Below are 12,260 nucleotides of genomic sequence, written 5' to 3'. Positions count from 1 at the left end.
CAGGAGATACAGTTACAGAACAAACGTCATGTGTGTCAGCTCCCTGTGGAACTGGCGGGCCCAGTTACAGAACAAGAGTACTGTAAGGAAGCTTGCTTGAGAATTTGGTGACAGTTACATGAAATATATTACGTGCATACACCTCTGGGTGACTGAGAAACACGGTTACAGATTAATGGTCATGTACATAAGCTCGCTGGAGAACTAAGACTCACATTTACAGCATGAGGATTATGCATACGAGCTCACTAGTTGAACTCGGAGACACAGTTCCAGAATAAGGGTCATGTTCATTGCTAGCACGGTTACTCGTCATTTCAGGAATCTGCAATGTTCCCAACTCCTTCCTTAAAACCCCTGGAATGGGAAGGGCCTATTCCTTGGTATCTGTCACATTCCAACACTAGTAATTTCTCCATTAGTGATGCGCAGACTGTGTGAATTTTAATCAATCCCTGCTCCTGTTTAATAATATTGTCCTTGAGACCTCTGGCATGCCAACCTCTTCCTCTATTGTAAATATTGAAAGCAATCCATTCTTCAGCATATCTGTCACCACCTTCTTTTAATTGAAAACAGCTCAATTTCAGTTTAAAAGGGCCCACATATCTTCTAACTTTTCTCATTTTCCTTAAAAATTGTAAATGTTTCCTGTGATGCCGATGTTTTCACTTGCGAGGTTGCTTTCAGGCACCGTTTTTGTGGATTTTGTTAGCTGTTTGGTCAGCCTTTCTAGTTGTGAGCATCTTGCAGTCATGTCTCTGTCATGTCTGCCATGTTGTGACAGCCAAGTTGACTTTGTAGCTGAGATAATTCAATCTGTTCTTTACACTCTGTGTGCCTGTATAAGGAAGACTATTTATACCATAAACTGTACACTGTCCTTCTGCTCTCATGTCTCACTCAAATACCTACTCCGCATCGCGATATATCCACCCGTATCTGTAGACACTCACCGGTCAATCTGGATAGGGGAGACGCAGTCTCAGGGGCCGCCACTGAAGACTGAAACGAGGTGAACAATATTTATCTCAGAGGATTTTGGATCTTTTGAATTCTGTTTTCCCAAACCCTGTGGATATTCAGCCGCTGAGGGTATTCTCTTTGACACTCTGTCTCTGTAACTGAGGCAGCTGTGTCAAATTGTAGACGTATCTTACAGATTTTAACATTTGGCAAATGTTGCTCCTGATATTCTGAGTGTATTCCCCTATTGAACATCGATCCCTGGAGTGAGGGAGGCTCCTAGTTAATTTAAACAATATGAAGAAAGATAATTTTTTAGACCTAATTTTGGAAGACAATTCAGTGGAATATAGGTAATACAAGGTCGGAAATAATTAAGACATAAATAAGAGTTATGGAATACGAGATACGAGTCATGTATATATGATTACATATGGTTACAAAAAATGGGACATGAATATAACCTAGCTGAGGAACTAAGAGACACGTAACATAAGAAGGGTGATGTGGGGAGAGGGATGAGATCCAGGTGGAGGAGTCCAGGAGGTAGAGTTACAGGATCCTCAGCCCATGTCCATCTCCAAAAAGTTCGACATTCTTTCCACCTGATTGGGTGGAATCGGGGACTGGAGCGAGGATGACCAAATTGACCATGGTACAGGGATCGGTTAAAGTGTGTGTGGGGGGCGGGGCGGCGGAGAAAGAAATGGAGGCGTCATCGGGGAGAGTACAGTTACCGGCATTGGTATTATTTACTGGAACCAAGATCGATAATCTCGCAGATTCTGGTGCTGTCTGGGGCAGGGGTTTGGCCATCTCATCTGGGGTGAAGACGAACAAAGAAAGGTACAGCACATGAACAGGCCCTTCGGCTCCACAAGCCTGAGCTGACCAATGTACCCCACCCTTCCCCAGACACATCATTCCTCAAGTCGTTCTCTGTGGTAAATGCTGATGCAAAGTACTCATTCAGTACCTCTCCGATTTCCTCTGGTTCCAAGCAGATATTCCCTCCGCTGTCCTTCACTTGGCCAACCCTTTACCTGGCTCATCTCTTGCTCATTATATATGTCTAATAGACTTGGGCTTTTATTTAATCCTGTTTGCCGATGACGTTTTTCATGACCCTTTAAGCCCTGACTCCTAGCGTATGTTCCTTCCTGGTTTCTTTATATTCCTCACAGGCTTTGTGTGTTCCCAGCCATCCAGCCCTTTTACACATGCTTCATTTTACTTTGGACCTGGCTCACAATATCCCTCATTATCCAAGGTTCCCAAAACTTGTCCTTCTTATTCTTCCTCACAGGATCATCCCGGTCCTGACTTCCTTTCAACTGACATTAGAAACCGTTCCACATGCTAGATGTTGATATACTCCCAAACATCCGCCTCCACCCCCAGCTACCCCCCCCCCCCCCCACGTCTCCCAATCTGGACTGTTCAGTTCCTGCCGAATATTGTTATAATCAGCCTTCCACCAAATTAGCACCTTCACCCGAGGACAACTCTTATCTTTGTCTAACAGTACCTTAAAACAAAATAGATTATGGTCACTCTTCATGAAATGTTCCCCAACAGAAATGTCGAAAGCCTGGCCATGGTCATTCCGCTGTGCCAGATCCAGTGCGAACCCTTTCCTAGTTGGACTATCTACATATTGTTTCAAGATGCCCACATGGATGCTCCGTACAAGTTCTATAGATCCAAACCCCTGGAAATAAATGCGTCCCAGTCAACCGGGCAGCACGGTAGCATTGTGGATAGCACAATTGCTTCACAGCTCCAGGGTCCCAGGTTCGATTCCGGCGTGGGTCACTGTCTGTGCGGAGTCTGCACATCCTCCCCGTGTGTGCGTGGGTTTCCTCCGGGGGCTCTGGTTTCCTCCCACAGCCCAAAGATGTGCAGGTTAGGTGGACTGGCCATGTTAAATTGTCCTTAGTGTCCAGAATTGCCCTTAGTATTGGGTGGGGTTACTGGGTTATGGGATAAAAACTCCAAGTTTTTATTTAAAAATATGTTTTGTTAAGAATTTTTCAACAAAATTTTCACCCATATAACCACCCCCCCCCCTAACAGAAAGAAAAGAAAAGTCACCGAGCAAGACATACACATATCAAATCGACATAATACAGAACTTTGTACATTCGATTCCTCCCGCACAGATTAACTTTCCTGAACATTTATGTATTTTCTTGCTCAAGTGCCCCCAGGAAAACCCCCTTCCCCGTCCAGCCTTCCCCCCCCCCTCCCCCCCCCCGAAAGAGATGTCCCCCCTCCCCCGGGTTGCTGCTGCTGCTGCTAACCGATCTTCATCTAACGCTCCGCGAGATAGTCTAGGAACGGTTGCCACCGCCTGGAGAACCCCTGCACTGACCCTCTCAAGGCAAACTTTATCCTCTCCAACTTGATAAACCCTGCCATGTCATTTATCCAGGCTTCCACACTGGGGGGCTTCGCATCTTTCCACACTAACAAGATCCTCCGCCGGGCTACCAGGGACGCAAAGGCCAGAATGCCGGCCTCTTTCGCCTCCTGCACACCCGGCTCGTCCGCCACTCCAAATAGTGCTAGCCCCCAACTTGGCTTGACCTGGACTTTCACCACCTTAGATATAGTTCTCGCAACCCCCCTCCAGAACCCATCCAGTGCCGGGCGCGACCCGAACATATGGGCGTGGTTTAGAAACTCCAAGTTAAAGGAGAAGGTAGAAGCGCAGGTTAATGGAGAAGACTTTAATTTAATTAAAGGGGCCGAGGCCTCCAGAAAGGATAGTAAAATTTCCAGAACACCTAGTACAACAGGAGAAGGTGGCAGGAATCCAACTTCAGCTAAAGCAAAAGAGGGGACAAATATGATGACGGAGTGGGGCGGTGGTGGTGGTCTATTCTGGAATGAGGGGGTTGCACCTGAATGCGCGCATTATACGAAACAAGGTGAATAAGATGGTCGCGCAAATTGAAATTTGGCCGGTACGATGTTGGGGGCATCACAGACTCGTGGCAGCAAGGGGATCAGGGCTGGCATTTAAATGGCCAATGATATATGCCCTCCAGAAAGGACACGCAGCTGGGACGAGTGAGCGTGGTTGCATTGTTAGTAAGGAAATGAATTCAATTTATAGTCAGAAGCGATGTAGGGTTGGAAGGCATAGAATCTGCGTGGGTAGAGTTGAGGAGCAGAAAGGGGAAAAAGCCTGATGGGAGTTAGGTACAGACCCCCAGGCAGTAGTCGGGATGTGGAACAGAGATAAAGAAAGGAATATAAGAAAGGCATCATGAAATACACAAAGATGATGTTCCACTGTGAGTCAATGGGAATCAGGGGGAAAACTCTCCGCTGGTTGGAGTCATACCTGGCAGAAGGTACGATGGTTGGACATCGCTGCAGGAGTTCCTCAGGATATTGCCGGGGGCCCAACCATCTACAGCTGTATTGTGCGGGTGGGTTTAAACTAATCTGGCAGGGGTGGGAATCAGGACAGTACGCCAGCAAGTGTAGAGACTGGGGATGAGCATGGTACCAGGGTCAGCCAGGATAACAGGAAGGGTAGGCTGAGGGAGGTCGAACTCAGTGGGCCTGGAGGTCTGGAGTGTATCTGCTTCAATGCACGGAGTACAACAAGTAAGACAGATAGCATACAAGCAAACCTCCCAGTCAGGATATTGGTGCCCCTCTAGTTCAGGTGTAACCTGCCCTTCTTGTAAGGCCTCGCCTTCCGTGGAAGACATCCCAGTGATCAAACAAATTGAAGCCCTCCCTTCTGCACTAGTTCTTTAGCCACGTGTTCATCTGCACTATATCGCTGTTGCTAGCCTTGCGAGTACATGGCACCTGGAGTATTCCTGAGATTACTACCCTAGAGGATTTGCTTTTTAATATTGTACCGAGCTGCGTAAATTGCAGTTACAGGACCTCGCTACTGCTTCTCCTATGTCATTGGTGCCAATGTGGGCAATGACCTCTGTCTGATTTCCTCCCGTTTGAAGATGTTCTGTAGCCGCTCAGAGACATCCAGGACCTTGGCATCAGGGAGGCAAACTACCAACCTGGAGTCCTTTCGCGGCCACAGAAGCGCCTTTCAGACGGGCAGCAAAGTGGCTGCAGTCTTGAAGGGCCGAAGGGCCTGCTCTTGTGCTGTAATTTGCTTTGCTCTTCTTTTCCTTCATTGTGACGTGATGCATTTTAACAAAAGTGCGAGGCAGGGACGACACGGAAATAATGTCTCCGGTCTGAAGAGTGCTGGGATACAGTGTCCGGACCTACATGTGGATAGGCATCTGAAGATGGCCTTACACAACGCGACAGGGTCTAAGATACAGATGTGCTTCACAAAAAAGGACGTTCGTCCAAATTCAGGGGTTTTGATGAACATTTTTACAGGCACTGTGTCTGTATATGCACTCTAAGCACAGCTTCATTTCGGAGGGAGAGGCTGTCAGCAAGAGGAACACATCATGTGGAACACTAGCGAGGTACACTGCTGTCCCCTTTAGATTTTTAAACTAAACAGCTGTGTGGATCTGGCTTTGCTCAAGGCGACATTCATGGAAATAAGGCAGCATTAAGGAAAACAGTTTCCAATGATATCACCAGGAAGCAGACACGCCCGCTCGTGGGATTATAAAAGCAGCAACACTCCGCGATTAGATAGAGAGCAGATCTACACCAGCATTCTGACAGTAACTCTGACAGACCCCAGTGAAGATGCAGAAAGCGCTGTTCCTGGTGCTTGTACTTCTCGTGCTGACTCAGAGCAATCCTACTGGAGCGCAATCAGGTATTATGGAAGGAAGTAAGAATCTCTGAACGTTCTCCAACACTAAAGCCGCTGGGGTTCATGCAGATTAATTTTAAATCGATTGTATTTGCTTTGAATGCAATGGTTTGATAGGTTAAGAGATGTGGATTGTGAGATTCTAAAACAAACTGAAGAATTCAGGATAAACAATCTCCATTGGTAAATCTCTGATATTTTAGTCACTATCGGAGTGTTTCGCGGGGCTTGTTGGTTTTGTGAGCTGGTCCACACGGATCAATAATGAAACCACAGGTTACTGGGCGGGGCACGTTGCTGGGTCATAGTGGGATCATTGATCCGGATAGCAAACTCTTGTCATTGTCCTTATTGCAGAATTCAGTTACTGTTCCTGGTCACTGACACTGCTACAGATTGTGAGAGTGTGGACTGTGTGTGAAGACAGGATCAGCATCTCCATCAGCCATTTCTCCCCATTTAATTTTCACTGTACTTCGGTACAGGAGGTAGAGGGAGGTAGTGAGTTTGTACAGACTAGGAGGAGGGAGGGAGTGTGTTGATGTAGACCAGGAGGTAGAGGGACGGAGTGACTTTGTGCAGACCAGGAGGTTGAGGGTGTGAATTTGTAAAGACCAGGAGGTGGAGGGAGTGAGTTTATACAGACCAGGAGCTGGAGGGTGTGAGTTTGTACAGACCAGGAGGTGGAGGGAGTCAGTTTGTGCAGACCAGGAGTTGGAGGGAGGGAGTTTCTACAGAACAGGAGGTGGAGGGAGGGAGTTTGTACTGACCAGGAGGTGGAGGTAGGGAGTTTGTACAGACCAGGAGGTGGAGGGAGGGAGTTTTTACAGACCAGGAGGTGGAGGGAGTGAATTTGTACAGACCAGGAGGTGGAGGGAGGGAGTGAGTTTGTACAGACCAGGAGGTGGAGGGAGATAGTTTGTACAGACCAGGAGGTGGAGGGAGTGAGTATGTGAAGACCAGGAGGTGGAGGGAGTGAGGGAGTTTGTACAGACCAGGAAGTGGAGGGAGTGAGTTTGTACAGACCAGGAGGTTGAGGGAGTGAGGGAGTTTGTACAGACCAGGAAGTGGAGGGAGAGAGTTTGTACAGACCAGGAGGTTGAGGGAGTGACTTTGTACAGACCAGGAGGTGGAGGGCGTGAGTTTGTACAGACCAGGAGGTGGAGGGAGTGAGTATGTGAAGACCAGGAGGTGGAGGGAGTGAGGGAGTTTGTACAGACCAGGAAGTGGAGGGAGTGAGTTTGTACAGACCAGGAGGTTGAGGGAGTGAGTTTGTACAGACCAGGAGGTGGAGGGAGGGAGTTGGCACAGTCCAGGAGGTGGAGGGAGTGAGTTATGTACAGACCAGGAGGTGGAGGGAGTACGTTTGTGTAGACCAGGAGTTGGAGGGAGGGAGGGAGTTTGTACAGACCAGGAGGTGGAGGGAGGGAGTTTGTCAAGACCAGGAGGTGGAGGGAGGGAAGGAGTTTGTACAGACCAGGAGGTGGAGGGAGTGAGTTTGTAAACACCAGGAGGTGGAGGCAGCGAGTGTGTTTGTCCAGACCAGGAGGTGGAGGGAGGGAGTTTGTACGGACCAGGAGGTGGAGGGATAGAGGGAGTTTGTACAGACCCAGAGGTGGAGGGAGGGAGTTTGTACAGATCAGGAGGTGGAGGGAGTGAGTTTGTACAGATCAGGATGTGGAGGGAGTGAGTTTGTACAGACCAGGAGGTGGAGGGAGTGAGTTTGTACAGACCAGGAGGTGGAGGGAGGGAGTTTGTACTGACCAGGAGGTGGAGGTAGGGAGTTTGTACAGACCAGGAGGTGGAGGGAGGGAGTTTTTACAGACCAGGAGGTGGAGGGAGTGAATTTGTACAGACCAGAAGGTGGAGGGAGGGAGTGAGTTTGTACAGACCAGGAGGTGGAGGGAGGTAGTTTGTACAGACCAGGAGGTGGAGGGAGTGAGTTTGTAAACACCAGGAGGTGGAGGGAGTGAATTTGTACAGACCAGAAGGTGGAGGGAGGGAGTGAGTTTGTACAGACCAGGAGGTGGAGTGAGGGAGTTTGTACAGACCAGGAGGTGGAGGGAGGGAGTTTGTACAGACCAGGATGTAGAGGGAGTGAGTTTGTACAGACCAGGAGGTGGAGGGTGTGAGTTGTACTGACCAGGAGGTGGAGGGAGGGGGTTTGTACAGACAAGGAGGTGGAGGGAGGGAGTTTGTACAGACCAGAGGGTGGAGGGAGTGCGTTTGTACAGACCAGGATGTAGAGGGAGTGAGTTTGTACAGACCAGGAGTTGGACGGTGTGCGTTTGTACAGAGCAGGATTTGGAGGGAGGGCGTGTGTTTGTCCAGCCCAGTAGGTGGAGGGAATGTGTTTGTACAGACCAGGAGGTGGAGGGAATGTGTTTGTACAGACCAGGAGGTGGAGGGAGGGAGGGAGTTTGTACAGACCAGGAGGTGGATGGAGGAAGTGAGTTTGTACAAACCAGGAGGTGGTGGGAGGGAGTGAGCTTGCACAGACGAGGAGGAGGGGGGAGTGAGATTGTACAGACCAGGAGGTGGAGGGAGTGAGTTTGTGCAGACCAGGAGGTGGAATGAGTGAGTTTGTACAGACCAGGAGGTGGTGGGAGGGAGTTTGTACAGACCAGGAGGTGGAGGGTGTGAGTTTGTACAGACGAAGAGGTGGAGGGAGGGAGGCTATTTGTACAGATCAGGAGGTGGAGGGTGTAAGTATGTACAGACCAGGAGGTGGAGGAAGCAAGTCTATTTGTACAGACCAGGAGGAGGAGGGAGGGAGTGAGTCTGTACAGATCAGGAGGTGGAGGGAGTGAGATTGTACACACCAGAAGGTGGAGGGAGGGAGTTTGTGCAGACCAGGAGGTGGAGGGTGTGAGTTTGTACAGACCAAGAGGTGGAGGGATTGAGTGAGCTTGTCCGGACCAGGAGGAGGAGGGAGTATATCTGTACAGACCTGGAGGTGGAGGGAGGGAAGTGGTTTGTACAGACTAGGAGGTGGAGGGAGGGAGTGTGTTTGTCCAGACCAGGAGGTGGAGGGAGGGAGTTTGTACAGACCAGGAGGTGCAGGGAGGGAGTGAGTTTGTACAGACCAGGAGGTGGAGGGAGGGAGTTTGTCCAGACCAGGAGGTGGAGGGAGTGAGTTTGTACAGACCAGGATGTGGAGGGAGCGAGTTTGTACAGACCAGGAGGTGGAGGGTGTGAGTTTTTACAGAACAGGAGGTGGTGGGAGGGAGTTTGTACAGACCAGGAGGTGGAGGGAGGGAGTTTGTACAGACCAGGAGGTGGAGGGAGGGAGTTTGTACAGACCAGGAGGTGGAGGAAGGGAGTTTGTACAGACCAGGAGGTGGAGGGAGGGAGTTTGTACAGACCAGGAGGTGGAGGGAGCGAGTTTGTACAGACCAGGAGGTGGAGGGAGGGAGATTGTACAGACCAGGAGGTGGAGAGAGTGAGTATGTGAAGACCTGGAGGTGGAGGGAGTGAGGGAGTTTGTACAGACCAGGAAGTTGAGGGAGTGACTTTGTACAGACCAGGAGGTGGAGCGAGAGAGTTTGTACAGACCAGGAGGTGGAGCGAGAGAGTTTGTACAGACCAGGAGGTGGCGGAAGTGAGTTTGTGCAGACCAGGAGGTGGAGGGAGTGAGTTTGTGCAGACCTGGAGGTGGACGGAGTGAGTTTGTACAGACCAGGATGTGGAGCGAGTGAGTTTGTGCAGACCAGGAGGTGGAGGGAGCGAGTTTGTGCAGACCAGGAGGTGGACGGAGTGAGTTTCTACAGACCAGGATGTGGAGGGAGTGAGTTTGTGCAGACCAGGAGGTGGAGTGAGTGAGTTTGTACAGACCAGGAGGTGCAGGGTGTGAGTTTGTACAGATCAGGAGCTGGAGGGAGTGAGTTTGTGCAGACCAGGAAGTGGACAGAGTTAGTTTGTACAGACCAGGAGCTGGAGGGAGTGAGTTTGTGCAGACCACGAGGTGGACAGAGTTAGTTTGTACAGACCAGGAGGTGGAGGGTGTGAGTTTGTGCAGGCCAGGAGGTGGAGTGAGTGAGTTTGTACAGACCATGAAGTGGAGGGAGGGAGTCTATTAGTACAGACCAGGAGGTGGAGGGAGGGAGTGAGTTTGTACCGACCAGGAGTTGGAGGGAATGTGTTTGTCCAGAACAGGAGGTGGAGGGAGGGAGGGAGTTTGTACAGACCAGGACGTGGATGGAGGAAGTGAGTTTGTACAGACCAGAAGGTGGTGGGAGGGAGTGAGTTTGTACAGACGAGGAGGAGGGGGGAGTGAGATTGTACAGACCAGGAGGTGGAGGGAGAGAGTTTGTGCAGACCCGGAGGTGGAGTGAGTGAGTTTGTACAGACCAGGAGGTGGTGGGAGGGAGTTTTTACAGACCAGGAGGTGGAGGGAATGAGTTTGTACAGACGAAGAGGTGGAGGGAGGGAGTTTGTACAGACCAGGAGGTGGAGGGAGTGAATTTGTACAGACCAGGAAGTGGAGGGAGGGAGTGAGTTTGTCCAGACCAGGAGGTGGAGGGAGGTAGTTTGTACGCACCAGGAGGTGGAGGGAGGGAGTTTGTGCAGACCAGGAGGTGGTGGGGGTGAGTATGTGAAGACCAGGATGTGGAGGGAGTGAGGGAGTTTGTACAGACCAGGAGGTGGTGGGGGTGAGTTTGTACAGACCAGGAGGTTGAGGGAGTGACTTTGTACAGACCAGGAGGTGGAGGGAGTGAGTAAGTTTGTACAGACCAGGAGGTGGAGGGAGTGAATTTGTACAGACCGTGAGGTGGAGGGAGTGAGTTTGTGAAGACCACGAGTGGAGGGAGTGAGTGAGTTTGTACAGACCAGGAGTTGGAGGGTGTGCGTTTTTACAGGGCAGGATGTGGAGGGAGGGCATGTGTTTGTCCAGACCAGGAGGTGGAGGGAATGTGTTTGTACAGACCAGGAGGTGGAGGGAGGGCGGGAGTTTGTACAGACCAGGCGGTGGATGGAGAAAGTGAGTTTGTACAGACCAGGAGGCGGTGGGAGGGAGTCAGTTTGTACAGATGAGGAGGAGGGGGAGTGAGATTGTACAGACCAGGAGGTGGATGGAGGAAGTGAGTTTGTACAGACCAGGAGGTGGAGGGCGTGAGTTTGTACAGACGAGGAGGAGAGGGAGTGAGATTGTACAGACCAGGAGGTGGAGGGAGGGAGTTTGTACAGACCAGGATGTGGAGGGTGTGAGTTTGTACAGACCAGGAGGTGGAGTGAGTGAGTTTGTACAGACGAGGATGTGGAGGGAGTGAGTTTGTACAGACAGGAGGTGGATGGTGTGAGTTTGTACAGACCAGGATGTGGAGGGAGTGAGTTTGTACAGACCAGGCGGTGGATGGAGAAAGTGAGTTTGTACAGACCAGGAGGTGGTGGGTGTGAGTTTGTCCAGACCAGGAGGTGGAGGGAGTGAGTTTGTACAGACCAGGAGGTGGACGGAGTGAGTTTGTACAGACCAGGAGGTGGAGGGAGTGAGTTTGTGCAGACCAGGAGGTGGAGGGAGTGAGTTTGTACAGACCAGCAGGTGGAGGGAGGGAGGGAGTTTGTACAGACCAGGAGGTGGAGGGAGTGTGTTTGTACAGACCAGCAGGTGGAGGGAGGGAATGAGTTTGTTCCGACCAGGAGGTGGGGAGACGGAGTGGGTTTATACAAGTCTGGGAGTGGGAGGCTGTAAACTGTGGAATATTATTATATACAACAAACCTAATGTTGCTGATTTGTGACGAGTGTGTCCCTGTCAGGCTGAGAGATTCTGCTTTCTGTTTTCTCATTGTTCTCCATCAGGCTGAACAACCCGTAATTAATTCCTTCATCATGTTTTCTTTTACTCTTAGACGGTTATAAATCAAAAACTCCGATGTTGGAGGCCAGAATCAGTGATCCGTCAGTCACTGAGAAGATTGCACGTGACTTTCTCCCTTCCCAAAACGATGATGGGTCAAATTCGGATTGAAGGGAAAGATGAATGATCCAGTGAGGGGCGACCATCAACCCGGGATCTCCATGTTCTCACTGAATGGAAGCTTCTTTCCTGGACAACAGGCTAATTTATTACTTCACTCCTCTAACACCTGACCTTATATTCCTGCTGTCTGGATAATGGCCTGTAATCAGAAATAAAACTTACTGCATTGGTCACTGCTTCATGTCTTGTTAACCCTCAGGATCAGGCTGTCTGTAGCGAAGGTGTCCGGTTTGAATTGAGGCTGGGAACAGATGTGTACATTCCAGATAAAGGGGAGGGGAGGTCGATGCAAATGGTCTGAGATAAGATAGGGGGCCACAATATCAGCTCTCTGACCACTTACATGTGAGGATGTCTCAAGTACTGGGCTATGGAGAACGAGCTGGGGGTCTGGAAGTGATAGAAGGTAACCATGGAAATGGTTCTGGAGCTCGGCAATTGATTCAGAAAATAGGGGAGGGATTTAGTGGGTGAGTAAGAGGATGGTGAAGTGATTCAGAGGATGGTGCAGGAGATCAGTGTGGAGGAAATGTTCAGTGG

The 12,260-nt window shown here is 50.1% G+C and overlaps 1 long non-coding RNA gene across 1 annotated transcript; it reads left to right on the top strand.

The window, feature by feature from the left end:
- Positions 1-5,248: 5,248 nt before the first annotated feature.
- Positions 5,249-11,891, top strand: LOC140399579 (uncharacterized). The gene is made up of 2 exons (XR_011937734.1): positions 5,249-5,743; positions 11,590-11,891. It is a non-coding gene; the product is annotated as an uncharacterized lncRNA (long non-coding RNA).
- Positions 11,892-12,260: the final 369 nt, after the last annotated feature.

Source organism: Scyliorhinus torazame, chromosome 23 (genome assembly GCF_047496885.1).
Source record: "Scyliorhinus torazame isolate Kashiwa2021f chromosome 23, sScyTor2.1, whole genome shotgun sequence".
Taxonomy (NCBI): domain Eukaryota; kingdom Metazoa; phylum Chordata; class Chondrichthyes; order Carcharhiniformes; family Scyliorhinidae; genus Scyliorhinus; species Scyliorhinus torazame.
This window is presented reverse-complemented; position numbering and strand designations above follow the sequence as displayed.